General features: G+C 46.5%; 3 non-coding genes across 3 annotated transcripts; 2 read left to right on the top strand and 1 right to left on the bottom strand.

Moving 5' to 3' along the window:
• The first annotated feature begins 218 nt into the window (after positions 1-218).
• trnae-cuc (transfer RNA glutamic acid (anticodon CUC)) lies at positions 219-290 on the top strand. Its single transcript has one exon. It is a non-coding gene; the product is annotated as a tRNA-Glu (tRNA).
• Positions 291-9360: 9070 nt separating this feature from the next.
• On the top strand, positions 9361-9432 carry trnam-cau (transfer RNA methionine (anticodon CAU)). Its single transcript has one exon. It is a non-coding gene; the product is annotated as a tRNA-Met (tRNA).
• A 5770-nt stretch (positions 9433-15202) lies between these two features.
• On the bottom strand, positions 15203-15274 carry trnaq-uug (transfer RNA glutamine (anticodon UUG)). The gene has a single exon. It is a non-coding gene; the product is annotated as a tRNA-Gln (tRNA).
• Between the last annotated feature and the right edge of the window lie 1588 nt (positions 15275-16862).

Below are 16862 nucleotides of genomic sequence, written 5' to 3'. Positions count from 1 at the left end.
GCAGGCCTGTTCCAAGAGCTTTGCTCACATTCCTGATCAGGCTCCATAATGGTTCTGGACCACTGAGTGATAGAAGCTGATCCTGCGGGTGGACTGTCTTTAGGGGGCTGAGGTGTCTGGTGGTCTTGGTGGACCCTCTGCATCTCAAGCTGAGACCACAGAGTCCTGTGTTCTTGAGTCATTGTCTATAGTCTCTGTTGTTGGAGAGCTCAGTGTGGTCCCTGATGGTCTAGTGGCTAGGATTCGGCGCTCTCACCGCCGCGGCCCGGGTTCGATTCCCGGTCAGGGAATGAGTTATTTAGAGGTTGAGGGAGAGGTGATCAGGTGGTCCACATGATGGTGGAGGTGATGAACTGTGAGTCCATCATGGCTCCACTCTCACCCCCATTGTAGTGTTCTTGGTTCACTCTACCATGGCCCCATGTTGAAGGGTGACTGTCTCATTCAGGTCCAACCCTTTGTTAGACTCTATTAAGTCACTGACTCCTGCAAGGACAAACTGTAATCCTCCTTAGTAGCTTTGGCTCCTTGCAGCACAGAAAGTCCATTCACTGATGTAGGAACTGGAAAACTTAGAGCTCCAGTCCTCAGTTCCTTGCACCAAAGAAAGGAGGGAAATGCAATCAATGTTGAATTCATTTACATTTCTTATATTTGATCAAAGCTAGAACTTAATAAGCTGCCATCGACCTTGATGACCAACTCCTTCACTGTGTAGTTCAAAGTCCCTGGTTTGATTTGTGTCAGGACTTCAGAAGCTCCAATCCTCTCTAAGTTCTAGTGAGAGTGGAAGAGATTATAAATGAGAGAAGCAGGGCCCTCCCTCAGAACTGAACCAGCTTAGTTGGGAGAGCCTTAAACTGAAGATCTAAAGGTCCCTGGTCCGATCCCAGGTTTCAGCAGAGGAGCAGCATTGACTTTACTTTCCAGTGGAGGAACTGCAGACATGAAGGAAACTAACATCTTGTCCTGTGCATTCTTGTGACATTCAGGACATTTTTGGAGCCTCTTGTTGGATTTTGCCACAGAGAATCAGAGCCAATCAAAAGCATGGTGGACTTCAACATGGAGGACTGAACAAGTCAAGAAAGCATCAGTTTGACCTTCACAGGTGTTTCTGTTCCTGTCTCAATGCTGTAGAAAGAGCCTGAGGAGCTCAGACGGTAGAGCATCAGACTTTTAATCTGAGGGTCCAGGGTTCAAGTCCCTGTTCAGGTGCTGTGGAGGTTCCAGTGTTTGACAACATGGTACTGGATGAAGTTTAGTGTTGAACAAACTGTCAACATTAAAAGTAGAAGTGTTCTTGTCTTGCCACTGTGAGACTGTTGCTAGAAAAGTGACCAATAATAATTTCATGTCGCATGCAATTAACAAAAGACCTACATTGATGGTCGAGGGGTCTGGAGCCTATCCCAGCATCTACAGGCCAGAGGCGGGGTTCACCCTGGACAGGTCGCCAAAACCATTCACACTCACATCTACAGTCAATTTAGAGTGTCCAATCAGCCTCATCCCAAATTACATGTCTTTGGACGGTCGGAAGAAGCCGGAGTACCCAGAGAGAACCCACGCATGCACGGGGAGAACATGCAGATTCTGCACCCGAGCCTGGACTCAAATCCAGAACCTTCTTGCTGTGAGGCCACAGTGCTGACCCCTAAACCATCATGCTGCCGTGGTCTCATATACTTTTCTAAATTGTGTTTCTTTCATGTCCTCCTGAGATCAAAGACAGAATTCTAGCTACTGTCAAAGCCCTGATGACATCATCAGGAATTCTGGCTTTGATCTGGAGACTCTTGCTTTAATCTGAATTTGATCTGACTAATGTTTTAGTTTAGGTTGCATGATACCGACCACCTCATTTGTCCTGATGGACTGGTGACCTGTCCAGGGTGAACCCTGCCTCTTGAACAATGTCACCTGGGATCGCCCCCCCCCCCCCCCCCCATGACCCTTAAAGGATAAGAACAGAAAGTGGATGGAGGGATGGACTCAACACTGAAATCAGCTGATCTGATCCACATTCTAATGTTTCCTGTCCCTCTTTAGGAGTCAATGAGAATAGTAGTGTATATAATAATGTATATCCAACCTTGTAGTATCTTTACAAAACTTTTAGGATTTCTTCTTGTTTCTACTTGTAGTTTTAGTGTCTGGATCTTTTCTTTTGATGTCCTGCTGTCTGCTCTTTGCTTTTGGAGCTTCCTTCCCAACAACTACCAGGCCTCCTGGGTACTGTAGGAAACATGGTCAAGTTCTTCTGACTTCTCCAGGAACGTCCTGCTCACATTGGTCTGTCTTCATTTTGACTCCTCCCACTGCCACAATGACCAGCCTTTATACTCTTGGTGACTGGGGCCCTGGTTGCTGCAGGCCTCAACACCAGCCTGTGGTTGTGAGCAGGGCAGAACAGAACTGACAGTATCTCCCATGCAGGACCTGGGTCAGCGCCTGGTGCCAGCTGGGGCACCGCTTTAACCTGGACCCCTAGAAGATCTTCTCCAGGAACTGGCCTTTTTGGTTCCATCAAGGCCTGAGAGGATGGTGAAGAGTGATCCACCACCAGGCAGCACAGTCAGCAGCAGCCATTTTTTTCCACTAGAATCAAGTATGATAGTGACAGACTGATGAGTACTTGCAAACTGACACTTCCTGTTTTTACTGCTATTCTTCCATGAATGTGCTCATGTTGGCTGGTCCCCAACCACAGTTTCAAAGCCATGAGGACATCTTTCATCAACAATCAGACTTATTTTTTCTCTATTAGGACAAATAAGGTTTCAACTGACATGGCTGGCCAACGTCCTGGAGTTCATTCAGCCTGGAGAACCAGGTGCTGGTTCCTTCTTTTACCAGGCAGGAACGGGCAGCAGATCCAAGATCAGTAGGTGAAGATGTCTGCTTTGACTGGTAGGAGGAAAGAGAGCAGGAGAGCTGGTCAGAGACAAAGACAGATCATGAAGAAGGAGTGCTGTATTCTGCTAGCACATGCTAGTGACAGTCAGAGATCAGGAGTCTCAGCAGGGAAAGATTCATCTCTTATTTCAGAGGACAATTGGACGTTCACTGGAAGACTGTGAATGTTTGAGGGTCAGAGGTGAAAAGAGGACAAGTGCACCTGTTGTGTGTGATGGGGCGCCAGCATGGAGGAAGTTGTCAAACATTTTGAGCGAAAAAGCATGAATCTTCAAGTAAAGAATTAAAATGATTTAGTTCACAATGAGGTCTCTGTCATAAAACAAAAGGAACAACTGACTCCCTCACCATTTCCACCCTCTTCAACAGATTCACATTTCAAAACAACCAGGTTTATTTTGTTCCCTTCTTTTAGCAGAGGATGGTTTTGATCCATCCACCTCTGGGTTCTGGGCCCAGCACGCTTCCTCTGTAAATCCATATTTTGGGTTCTGGCTTGTTCTGCTTTTCATTTTGTGTTTATATTAAAGTTCTGTTGCTGAAAAAAAGACTTTTTTGCCTTTTTAAAAACACACACACACACACACACACACACACACACACACACTACAGCCAAGCATATAGAATGATACAGTCTGAGGTGGTTTTGACTGGTCGGCACCAGTGTGCACTGTTTGGCACTGAAGTCATGTGACTGAAGTCATCCAGTCACGTGACTGAAGTCATCCAGTCATGTGACTGAAGTCATCCATTCATGTCAGTGATGTCACTCTGCAGGACTGTCATTGCCGTCTCATTCTAAAAAAGAATCCAGACTCCACCTGTGGCTCCATGATAACTGATGGACCTCTGGTTGGAGGCTGGACGATGATGTTTGGTCTTGGGGGGGTTAAGATGGTGGGGGCTGTTTCAGTTCTAGTGCTGAAGGCTTTCACCATGACAGTCAGACTCTCCTCTGTCCTTCATGTTCCCTCAAATGTGCAGTGTGGACCTCACACACTGAATTTAGCCTGAAAACTCGTCATGAACAGCAGGAGACTCAGAGTCTCTGTGGCGCTCGGCTGTTAACAGAGAGGCTGGTGGTTGGAGCCCCCCAGGGACCAGGACCAGGCTCTACTGGTGCTGAGGACTCAGTTGATCAGCTGCTGAGTTGCTACTTGATGTCAACATTGGTCTGTTTCATCCTGAGTAGTTTGATCCTAGCAGAGTCGCTGCATCGATGATCTGAATGTGGACGGACAGATTGACCCTCCACAGAGGACGCCTGTCACAGATCTCTGGATGAGACACTTTGAGGTAAAGCCAGGTTCTGCCAGTCCCACTCACATGTTTCAATCACATGTTCAGAGATGGGTTTGTTGTTCCTGAATCCATTTCTTATTTTCTGATCACCTTGTGGATTGTTCATCATTCTCCTCATCACCATACTTTAGGTTGCAGTACGAACACCTGAGTTAGTCTGGGGTTGCAGGAATCATACAGCATCCAAATAATAGCAGGCTGAAACATTTATTTAAAAGAGATTAACATGGTTACACACACACACACACACACACACACACACAGCCTTTCTTTGGTATAAAATGGTCTGTCACGTTCTCTCACATTGCACAACAACACAACAAACAAAGACGGCAGGTCCAGTGTGGTCCTGATAAGACCACTGGACTGCAGGGTCCCAGTATCACTGGTGACAATGGTTTTACCAGCTGGGACCTTGGACAAGAACTTCTCAGAGGAAACTCATCATGGAGGCTCAGTGAAGAAAACTAGACCTGAGCTGCCTGCTGGAACCTAGCAGGTGAAGGACAGAGCTCCACCTCTTTAGAGACACCACCACTGTGGGCTCATGTTGGCAAAAGAAGTGGGTCAGTTTTTGACACACACACACACACACACACACACACACACACACACACACACACACTTGGATATATATGCCTTTAACTGCTTCAATTACTGCAGGAACCAACCAGAACCATCCAGAACCTGAACCTCTATATGTGATTCTGGGTCTGTTTGTTTCCATAAGCTAGCACACGGCACAGGGTGGCCTGGTTTCAGAATGTTTCTTGGAATCCTTATTATCAATAAAGTATTAAATATTTTGCATAATAAATGCATGCATGGCCTCATATTTTGCCATTTTAACGTGCTTTAAGTTGACGGTGCCCACCTGTCGTGTCAATGTTTCTATGTTTGTCTGTTCTGGTCTGAATGAAAGAGGAGGTTTTCTTGGTCATGTGACGTGGATGAGAGTTCAACTAGAACTTCCTGCTTCAACAGGATTTGAGTTTGTTGGGATTTTGTCAAAGACACCAACCAAACCTCTGAGTGGTGCAGATGTCTGCTGCCTCCTCAGAGCAGACTGGAGCTCAGCCTCACTCACCTGTGGGAGCCCCAGCAGAGCCACCGTGTGATGGAGCTTCAGTTCAGGCTCCAAGGTCCTGGATTGAATTGGTGTTTTGTGTTTTTAGGCCTCCTGGCACCGATGAATGAATGAACCATTGTTCCAGAGGGAGCTGGTGTCAGGTCAGTCCCTGTTTCTACAAGACCTCCTGCTGCAGAGCCACATTGGGAAACACCCATCCATCCATTTTCTTCCACTTATCCTGTTTAGGATTGTGTGTGTGTGTGTGTGTGTGTGTGTGTCAAGTCACAACAAAAGTTCTCTCATGACTCTTTACTAGTAGAGCAGGTCCAGCACCAAACTGCTTCAATGAACCTACACCCAACAATTCTCCACCAGCAGCACATCCTGCAACAGTGGTGATGAAAACCTTCCTTTTAACAGGCAGGAACGTCGAGCAGATCCAGGATCAGTGGGGACGGACGTCTGCTTTGACTGGTTGGGGGGAAAGAGAACAGAAGAGCAGGGCAGAGACAAAGACAGAGAATGCTGTCCTAAAACAAGGACTGTTCAGTCAATGGTAGAGCAGAGTGGTGCAGAGGAAGCGTGCTGGGCCCAGAACCCAGAGGTCGATGGATCAAAACCATCCTCTGCTAAAAGAACAAAATAAAATGAACCTGCATCTTTAGAAATGTGTGTCTGTTAAAAAGAGGTTCATAAGGATTTTGTCTTCCTCCACAATCACCAACCATTGTGAGAGTTAACAACAGTCTACTTTCTGACTGAAGCAAAAGTAGACTTCAAAAGGTTTTTCTGATTCAACATAGCAGCTAAATTTCCATTTCCATTTCCTGAACAGGACAGGTTAAAAAAAGGGAATGTCATGACCAAACTGGGAAACATCCATCCATCCATTTTCTTCCACTTATCCTGTTTAGGGTTGTGTGTGTGGGAGGGGTGGGAGGGGTGAGGGGGGTGGGGTGGGGGGTGGGCTGGAGCCTATCAATGTGAAACATTTGAAATTCAGATCCCTTCTTCTTTTCCTGCTCCAGCAGAGTGGCTCAGCAGAAGAGAGCTGGGCCCAGAACCCAGAGGTCAATGGATTGAAACCATGCTCTGCTAAAAGAACAAATAAAATGAACCACAACCAGGCTCTACAATCAGTACCCCCCCCCCCCCCCCCCAATCTGGGAGCGAAGGTTTGCACCTACAGCTCTTAAGGAGCTTCCTTGGGCCACTCTCCCCTTTTGGCTCCACCCCCTTTAAGGAAACCACCAGGAAGAGGTGAGGACTGACCGTGACGACTGAAACTGCCACATTTACATGAGACAAACTAGATCAACACTAAATACCAGGCCTTGCACAGTGATTCCCACTGACTGACACTGGGGTCTTCATTTTCCACAGGCAGGATGGCCGGTCCCCCTGTGCTTCCCAGGTCCCTCCCTGGAACACATGGCATAGAAAATGTTTCACATGTTTGCTGATTCAATAAACCTGACCATTAACATGTGTGTGTGCCTCTAATTTACATAAACTGTTAATACCAAGACAAATGCTGCCTTCAATTAATCATTGATGTCATGGAACCCTTGGTCTCCATTACATTGGTCAACCAGAGAAGCTTCAACTGGTGACGCTCATTCAACCCTGGTGAAGGTCAACCTCCATTATCTGCTGTGCTCCTGAACAGGGGAATTAGCTCAAATGGTAGAGCGCTCGCTTAGCATGTGAGAGGTAGAGGGATCGATGCCCTCATTCTCCAGAATACTTTAACTTGTTCTGTTGATCAGAGGAGCTGCTGGGTGATGAATGCTGATGTTTGTCCACTGGTGTGATAAAGTGTCCCCTGTTACTGAGATGTGGATGAACACCTGCTCAGGTCAAAGCTGCAATCAAACCAGGGACTCTGAACCACACACAGTGAAGGAGTTTGTTATCAAGATTTATGGCAGCTTTGAAACTTCCCACCATCTCCTGAATGTGGAGCAACTTGTCCTGCCAAAACTGTCCCCTCTTCCATTCTTAATAACACCTGTCCTGACTGGCAATCACGCTGGGCTGCAGCAGTGAAAGCGCTGAATGCAGCCAGGATACACAATGACTCAAGCAACACAGGAATCTGTTGACTCAGCTGGAGAAGCAGAGGGTCCACCAAGACCAGCAGACACCTTCATTCTTGATTCTTGATTTCAAGGGCAGCCCCTTGAGATGCACCATCTCATTTTGGAGGGGGTCCTGACAAATAATGACCAACAATACAACAATAATAAAAGTAGATTCTATTTTCAACACAAGGACACACACATCATACACCCAGGTACAGGCCAACAATGTTCCCCAAAGCCCCCCCCCCCCCCATCCAGTATTATACAAAGTATGATCAGAGATCCCACTACAGAAAAGGAGTGGGCCTGTGTTCACATACGCATACATTTAAACACCCATCTAAATAAATACTGCTTCCATGCACCATTAAAGTACACAATGCATATTCATACACAAATATCCACATATTTACAGTACAGAGAACAAACAAGAACAAGTAGAGAGTGAATCCTGGAGAGAAAAGGGGAAGTGCATCAGAAACGAGAGCAGATGTTTGAAAATGCTTGATGATTTGAAGATGAGAAAGGAAGAGAGAGACCCAAGTGAGGAGGAAAGGTTGTTCCAATCTGATGGAGCTTTAAATACAACCGGTCAAAGCAGGATGCCGTCCCCACTGATCCTGGATCTGCTCGACGTTCCTGCCTGTTAAAAGGAAGGTTTTCATCACCACTGTTGCAGGATGTCCTGCTGGTGGAGAACTGTTGGGTGGAGGTTCATTGAAGCAGTTTGGTGCTGGACCTGCTCTACTAGTAAAGAGTCATGAGAGAACTTTTGTTGTGATTTGGTTCTAACAAATAAAATGACTTGACTTGATTTGGTGCCTCAGGAGGAGAAAATTTGGGCACAAAAGTTGGAGTGTTTGTGGAGGTTGTGGATCAAAGTTCTATTGATATACAACACATAAAATCAAACAATGTGAAGCAGGCTAATGAACAATAAATCAAATATAAAAATGCTTTATTTGAAGATCTAGAATATCTTGTGAATATCTGGAGCTTCATTCCAGCAGCAGACCTCCTCAGGTGATGACTTCATATTTGACATGTTTACCATTCAATGAGACTCATTGTCAGTCCATTGAAATCTACTGGTGTTCCTGGTGAGTTGATTTAACAACATGAGCTGACAGAATCTACGTTCAGGTAGGAACCACCACATCCAGGGGTCTGGACCTTTGAGCAGGCAGAGCCATCAAAGTAGCAGACTAAGCTAGCAGACGTTAGCATTGAGAAGAAACTGATACCTGAGCCTACTTTTGGGTCTGGTCAGGTGATGACACAATAATATGACATCATTGTCAGACTGACGCCTGCTCAACACTGACCAAACACTGCCCTATTGCATCGTGGGAAATTTCTGCTTGGCTTGTGTCCATCAATACACACAAAGAAATTTATCTCATGCTGCCGTGACCCGGATTCGAACCAGGGTTGCTGCGGTCACAACACAGAGTACTAACCACTCTAGGATCAGAGCCTCCTCAACAGCAGCTTGAGCTTCTATGTCTTTGTCTCATTGAGTGTTGCGGCGAAAAGCTGTTGAACAGCTGATGCGCGACTGCGGCGGCCCCTGATGCAGGAGACGGGCCAGGCCCCGTTCAGAAGGTGGTGGATATTATTCTTGGTGTTTTTAGGGCATGTTCCCACCCATCTTCACGTGGGTGACAAAAATGGATTTTTTGTAAAGATTTCGGCGCGAGTTCGGCCTGTCAAATCCTGATCGGGGCCAGTTTGGTTGTGTTGTCTGCAGCGCCTGGCGCGCTCAGCGGGAGCGAGTCCGATCATTATAAAGGTGGGTCAAACAATTTAGGTTGAGACGAAGGACGGCACGGGCAGAGCAGACGCAGGTCTTCATTCCACCCGCAGAGCTGTAGAGCATGGATCATGTCAAGGACTAAATGAGGGGAAAGAGAGCAGGAGAGCAGGGCAGAGACAAAGACAGATAATGCTCTCCTAAAACAAGGACTGTTCCGTCAATGGTAGAGCAGAGTGGCGCAGCGGAAGCGTGCTGGGCCCATAACCCAGAGGTCGATGGATCGAAACCATCCTCTGCTAGAAGAAGAAAAATAAAATGAACCAGCATCTTTAGAAATGTGTGTCTGTTAAAAAGAGGTTCATAAGGATTTTTTCTTCCTCCACAATCACCAACCATTGTGAGAGTTAACAACAGTCCACTTCTCACACACACAAACACACAGAGTCCTACTGACTAACCCATGTTTTTCTTCACTTAAACCACCACTGGAGTATTGAAAGAGATTGCATGAGACACCATCAACTTACATTAAAAACCCCTGACTGCCTTTAATTCCCTCCTGGCTGCAGGAAATTAGACAGACCAGCCCATAGCGGGGCTGCACGGTGGTGCAGTGGTCAGCACTGTGTCCTCATAGCAAGAAGGTCCCGGGTTCGAGTCCCGGCTCGGGCGTGGGATCTTTCTGTGTGGAGTCTCCATGTTCTCCCCGGGCCTGCGTGGGTTCTCTCCAGGTACTCCGGCTTCCTCCCACTGTCCAAAGACATGGACATTAGGGGACTAGGCTGATTGATACTCTAAATTGACTGTAGGTGTGACTGTGAGTGTGAATGTTTGTTCGTCTCTATGTGTTGGCCCTGCGATGGACTGGCGACCTGTCCAGGGTGAACCCCGCCTCTCGCCCGTAGATGCTGGGATAGGCTCCAGCCCCCCCGCGACCCTTACTAGTAAGGAATAAGCAGAAGATGATGATGGATGGCCCACAGAGTGGAGGTGAGACCACAACCATGCTCTACAATCAATATTTACATCAAACCAGCACCATCTCAACAACTGAATCTGACTAAATATATACATGATTCCAGACTACTACACCAACTCAATCATACATCCACATGCATAATCATTCAATGAACCTCGCCTGTGATTGTACCCCCTCCCCCATCTGGGAGCAAAGGTTTGCACCTACAGCTCTTAAGGAGCTTCCTTGGGCCACTCTCCCCTTTTGGCTCCACCCCCTTTAAGGAAACCACCAGGAAGAGGTGAGGACTGACCGTGACGACTGAAACTGCCACATTTACATGAGACAAACTAGATCAACACTAAATACCAGGCCTTGCACACTGATTACCACTGACTGACACTGGGGTCTTCATTTTCCACAGGCAGGATGGCCGGCCCCCCTGTGCTTCCCAGGTCCCTCCCCAGAACACATGGCATAGAAAATGTTTCACTTGTTTGCTGATTCAATAAACCTCACCATTAACATGTGTGTGTGCCTCTAATTTACATAAACTTAGTCTGCTACTTTGATGGCTCTGCCTGCTCAAAGGTCCAGACCCAAAAGTAGACTCAGGTATCAGTTTCTTCTCAATGCTCATGTCTGCTAGCTTAGTCTGCTACTTTGATGGCTCTGCCTGCTCAAAGGTCCAGACCCCTGGATGTGGTGGTTCCTACCTGAACGTAGATTCTGTCAGCTCATGTTGTTAAATCAACTCACCAGGAACACCAGTAGATTTCAATGGACTGACAATGAGTCTCATTGAATGGTAAACATGTCAAATATGAAGTCATCACCTGAGGAGGTCTGCTGCTGGAATGAAGCTCCAGATATTCACAAGATATTCTAGATCTTCAAATAAAGCATTTTTATATTTGATTTATTGTTCATTAGCCTGCTTCACATTGTTTGATTTTCTGTGTTGTATATCAATAGAACTTTGATCCACAACCTCCACAAACACTCTTGTCCAACTTTTGTGCCCAAATTTTCTCCTCATGAGGCACCAAATCAAGTCAAGTCATTTTTATTTGTTAGAACCAAATCACAACAAAGTTCTCTCATGACTCTTTACTAGTACAGCAGGTCCAGCACCAAACTGCTTCAATGAATCTACACCCAACAATTCTCCACCAGCAGCACATCCTGCAACAGTGGTGATGAAAACCTTCCTTTTAACAGGCAGGAAGGTCGAGCAGATCCAGGATCAGTGGGGACGGCCTCCTGCTTTGACCGGTTGTATTTAAAGCTCCATCAGATTGGAACAACCTTTCCTCCTCACTTGGGTCTCTCTCTTCCTTTCTCATCTTCAAATCATCAAGCATTTTCAAACATCTGCTCTTGTTTCTGATGCACCTCCCCTTTTCTCTCCAGGATTCACTCTCTACTTGTTCTTGTTTGTTCTCTGTACTGTAAATATGTGGATATTTGTGTATGAATATGCATTGTGTACTTTAATGGTGCATGGAAGCAGTATTTATTTAGATGGGTGTTTAAATGTATGAGTATGTGAACACAGGCCCACTCTTATTCTGTAGTGGGATCTCTGATCATACTTTGTATAATACTGGATGGGGGGGGGGGGGGGGCTTTGGGGAACATTGTTGGCCTGTACCTGGGTGTATGATGTGTGTGTCCTTGTGTTGAAAATAGAATCTACTTTTATTATTGTTGTATTGTTGGTCATTATTTGTCAGGACCCCCTCCAAAATTAGATGGTGCATCTCAAGGGGCTGCCCTTGAATCAAGAATCAAGAATGAAGGTGTCTGCTGGTCTTGGTGGACCCTCTGCTTCTCCAGCTGAGTCAACAGATTCCTGTGTTGAGTCATTGTGTATCCTGGCTGCATTCAGCGCTTTCACTGCTGCAGCCTGAGCGGCTGTCAGGACAGGTGTTATTAAGGATGGAAGAGGGGACAGTTTTGGCAGGACAAGTTGCTCCACATTCAGGAGATGGTGGGAAGTTTAAAGCCTGGTGACAAACTCCTTCACTACCTGTGAGGTTCAAAGTCCCTGGTTTGATTGCAGCTTTGACCTGAGCAGGTGTTCATCCTCATCTCAGTAACAGGGGACACTTTATCACAGCAGTGGACAAACATCAGCATTCATCGCCCAGCAGCTCCTCTGATAAACAGAACAAGTTAAAGTATTCTGGAGAACGAGGGTATGGATCCCTCTCCCTCTCACATGCTAAGCTAGCACTCTACCATTGGAGCTAAGTCCCTGCTAATGAGCACAGCAGATAATGCAGGTTGACCTTCATGCATGGTTGGATGAGCGTCACCAGTTGGAGCTTCTCTGGTTCAACAAACCCTTGGGACCAAGACAGGAATTGGAACCTGTGCAGGTCCAGACCCATACTGAAGTTGGTGGAGACAATTGTTTAAACCAGGGACTGAATGAAAAGACTTGCCCAGACTCCAGCTCACTCTTCTGAACCGACCCCTCATCTCTGTGTGGAGTAAACATCAGAGGTGGGGGGTGCAGGTTCTGCTTTGACCTCTGACCTCCTGAGGTAAAGCAGTGGAGATGTTGAGCTTGAAGGAGTTGACGGCCTCCTTCATCTTCTCATTGGTTTGCTAAACTCAGCATCATGAAGTGTTGCTGAAATTCAACATGTCAGCTGAGGCCAGAGATTCCTGCGTTCCCTGAGTCCTTGAGTGTCGTCTCTGTTGTTTGAAAGCACAAAGCTGTTCCTGATGGTCCAGTGTGTCCGATTCTGGGCTCTCACAGCTGTAACTGGGGTTTGAGCTCCGTTAAGGGACTGGTTTTGTGGAGAGAACCAAGCAGAAGAATTGACAGTTTCAGCAGGAAAGGTGACCATTGCTCCACAACCTCAGTCCCAGGATTCAGTCCTGCTTCACCCAGCATGGCCCTATGATCAACAGAAATGAACTGCCAGTGGAGGTCCTCAGTAATCCAGGTCATGGTTTCTCTAGATTGCTGTGTTGTAGTCAGAACACTTGCAAATATCAGCCTCTTTCCTCCATGATCTCTCATTCTTTCTGTTCTCTCCATTTCTCCTCTTCGTTTCTACTCCTTGCTGACTGTTGTTCCTCATTTGTGGCAGAGTTCAGTCAGTGGACCGGACATTTTGCCACTGCACTGTCCATCATCAGGGCATTTAACATCCAGGACTGGCTCCCAGATCATCGCCATGACCTCATCCCCTGCACCAGTGGACAGTTCATCAAGGATGGCAAACATGTGGGTCTCAATTCTCCTCCATCTTTGTAGGTTGGTTACATTTCCTCCTGGTCTTTAATCCATCTTTAGTTGACATTTTTCTGTTGAGCCCAGTTTGTTGACTGCCAGGCTGTCTTACTTTTCAATGGCACAGCAGCAGACAGCAAGAGGGTTGCTATGGTGCAGTTGGTAAAATCCCTATCTATGGTCTGCAGAAATATGCTGGGAGTTCTTTTTTATTACGAACCAGAATTCAAGGACTGACCAAGGAAACCAAAGCACAGAATTTAGAGATCAAAGAAAGAAATCAAAGAACGAACCTGAAGATCAGGAAATGGCACAGATCAATTAGATCCATGGACTCATCAGTGAAGGTTTTCTTTGGTTCACGGTCACTTGTTGTCGTACTGGTGTGATGATGTCAGACCCTTCACATTCAGTTCAAACAGACTCCAAAGTGTAGCTGTGATGCGGAGGGCAGCAGCCTTGTGCTTGGTTCCGTCATGGTTCTCTGCATTGTTAGCAAACTCACCAAAGACCTCCCTGAAAGCAGGATCATTTTCCCAGAGTGCTTTTTTAACCAAGTACCAATTTGTCCCTCTTTAAAAACAACAAACAAAGATGAGGTCAGACTGAGATGGACGAGATGATATGGATGTGATTTATGGCTTTCAAACACCAAATATTCAATTTTTCTTCAGGGCTTTTGAGAGGTTCTGGGTAATGAATGAAAATTTAAGTTGGACAAAAACGACATGCGGGGTCACTGTGTGTGTTTCACAAGTTTCACCTGGAACCAAACAACCTTGGAGGGTAAAAGCTCCAATCATAGCCACTCAGATGCAGCAGCAGAAGAAGCTGTCATCCACCCTGACAGTCAGAGCATCAAGTCAAGGAAACATCACCATCTTGTAGTTCCAAACCTCCACCTGTCAGATTCAGCTACTTCTGATTGTGGGACTTTAAATTTGAACACAATGGAATTTGGACAAGGAGTTTTCCTTCCAGTCCAAACATCATCGTCCAGCCTCCAACCAGAGGTCCATCAGTTATCATGGAGCCACAGGTGGAGTCTGGGTTCTTTTCTAGAATGAGACGGCAATGACAGTCCTGCAGAGTGACATCACTGACATGAATTGATGACTTCAGTCACATGACTGGATGACTTCAGTCATGACTGGATGACTTCAGTCACGTGACTGGATGACTTCAGTCACATGACTGGATGACAGTGTAGATTCCAATGTAGAGGTTGGGGAAATAGTCTCTGAGAATCCAGCTTGAACCAACGCCCCCCTTGTTTTTCAAAAACCCAAACAGCGACCATCAGTCTCCCTCCAATCTTGTACTGGGTTCAATGTTGCTGTTCCATTTTGCAGCAGTAGGTGTCGCTGTGATACCAGGTTCAATTCAAGATTCCCAACTCCAGTTCATGCTGGTGACCTCAGTGGCAGGTAAAATGGTGCTTCAGTGGATCATGTGATCAACTCATGTGTGTCCTCACTGCTCCACAGGTCTGTCAAATGTTCTGTAAAATAGTTGGACCCAGCAGAGCTGCTAGATTAGGAGTTGATGGAGTCGTTGCAGATACCAGGGTCCAAAGTCCAGCTTGAACCTGGTTTGTGCAGTTCTTTGTCAAGCTAGCAGCCATTCTCTTCTTTTCACATGGCCGTGTCTCCTGATGACTCAGGACCAGTTGATGTCCATTTACCTGTCATGGTGACAGAGAACTTTCTCCAGCTCAACCAGGACAAAACTGAGGTCTTAATTAAAGCTGGAGGCAGCATTGTTAGGACCTGAGCCTCCTCCCGTCCACCGCAGCCAAGGAGCAGGAGTTGGCCACGGACAAACACAACTCCACTTTCAAAGCCTGTCAGAGACGTGCTGGAGGCTCCACCGAGATTTGAACTCGGATTGCTGGATTCAAAGTCCAGAGTGCTAACCGTTACACCATGGAACCTGTCCAAAGAAGATGTGATTGAGACGAAATATGGCACTAATCATGTAGGAGGGACTACAGTGGTCATCTGGTTTTAATTTTCACAAACAAATACGGTTGAAAACTTTGAGACAGTGACACAGAGCTCTTATTTGAAGGACCATGGGATGGGAAATATCCCAGACCTCTGAGATCAGAGCGCTCACTTTGATCTCAGGGTCCTGACTTTGGGGGTCCTTCCTTTGGTCTTCAAATACTTGTGGTTTTTATTGGCAGAACTTTCAACTTGCATGCAAAAAGAGAATCACAGTCAATTTTAACCCAGCAGACAGTGTTTATTTCTAATGAATCAGACAATCGCACAAATGAGAATGAAAGGAAAAAACAATAAAATGTTTTAAAAACCTTCTCCACTCTAAAGCTTTTTAAAGTTCATTTGAAGGTTCAAAGGTGGTGGTGAGGAGGTCACCCTGATCCTCCCTGTCGTCACTGCCAGGATTCTTTCTTCTGGTGCTGTGGTTCTTCTGATGAAGGGGGCGTGATGTTTGCCGTCTCAGGCTCCACCAAATGTCCTCTTTAGGACGCCACAATGTGGCCTCTTCACTGCTCCATCTTCCCTGCATCGGAGACACCAGGGTTCCTCCTGGTGCCGACCCCATCGTCCTTCTACCCAATGGTGCGGCCATGGATCCTCAGAAGACGCTGGGATCCTTCTTCTCATCAGAGCCACAGTTTTTCCTGGAGGGAACAACAGGAGCTTTGTTGTAATGTTTTGCTCGGTGTTTCCTGCTCAGAGCGTCAGGATCTGTGACGCCATCTTGTGGTAGGGGGTCATCATCTTATTGTGTGGTAGTGGATTCATTGATCTGCTGTTTCAACACATTCAAGTTCATTATCCATCCATCCATCGTCGTCTTCCGCTTATTCCTTACTGGTAAGGGTCGCAGGGGGGGTGGAGCCTATCCCAGCGTCTACGGGAGAGAGGTGGGGTACACCCTGGACAGGTCGCAAGTCCATCGCAGGGCCAATATACAGAGACGAACAACCATTCACACCTACGGTCAATTTAGAGTGTCCAATCAGCCTCGTCCCCAAATTGCATGTCTTTGGACGGTGGGAGGAAGCTGGAGTACCAGAGAGAACCCACGCAGGCATGGGGAGAACATGGAGACTCCACACAGAAAGATGGCCCTGGCAGACACAATCCTAATGTAACCAATTATTTTAAAATGACAGTAACAAGTAATAAATAACACATTACAGCTGTTCAGTAACTTGCCCAACACTGGTTTGTGAGTGGGTGTTGTCCTGTATTGGCAGCAAAAACTCCTTGAAAGTTTTGTCTTCAAAGAAAAGTGTCCTTTTCATGTTGAGCTGTGGACATCAGCTGACTGCTTCTGTTGTCGCTGCCTTGTTGGCAGGAAAAGCCTGAGCCAGAATGAAGAGGGAGTTCAAGGCAGTAGGTTTCACTGCAGAGTTTAGGCCTCCATCCAGCAAGGAACCAGAATGATGATGTCAGCACTCCTCCAGCACTGCTATGCAGCTTAGAGAGGTCGGAGAACCACATGACTTCTCTCACTTGTTATTGATGTTTATCCCTATCAAGAGA

This window comes from Aulostomus chinensis, chromosome 1 (assembly GCF_037954235.1).
Source record: "Aulostomus chinensis isolate RoL2024-O1b breed Wild chromosome 1, RoL_Achi_v1.0, whole genome shotgun sequence".
Classification (NCBI taxonomy): Eukaryota; Metazoa; Chordata; class Actinopteri; order Syngnathiformes; family Aulostomidae; genus Aulostomus; species Aulostomus chinensis.
The sequence above is the reverse complement of the archived record's forward strand: the minus strand, read 5'-3'. Positions and strand labels throughout refer to the sequence as shown.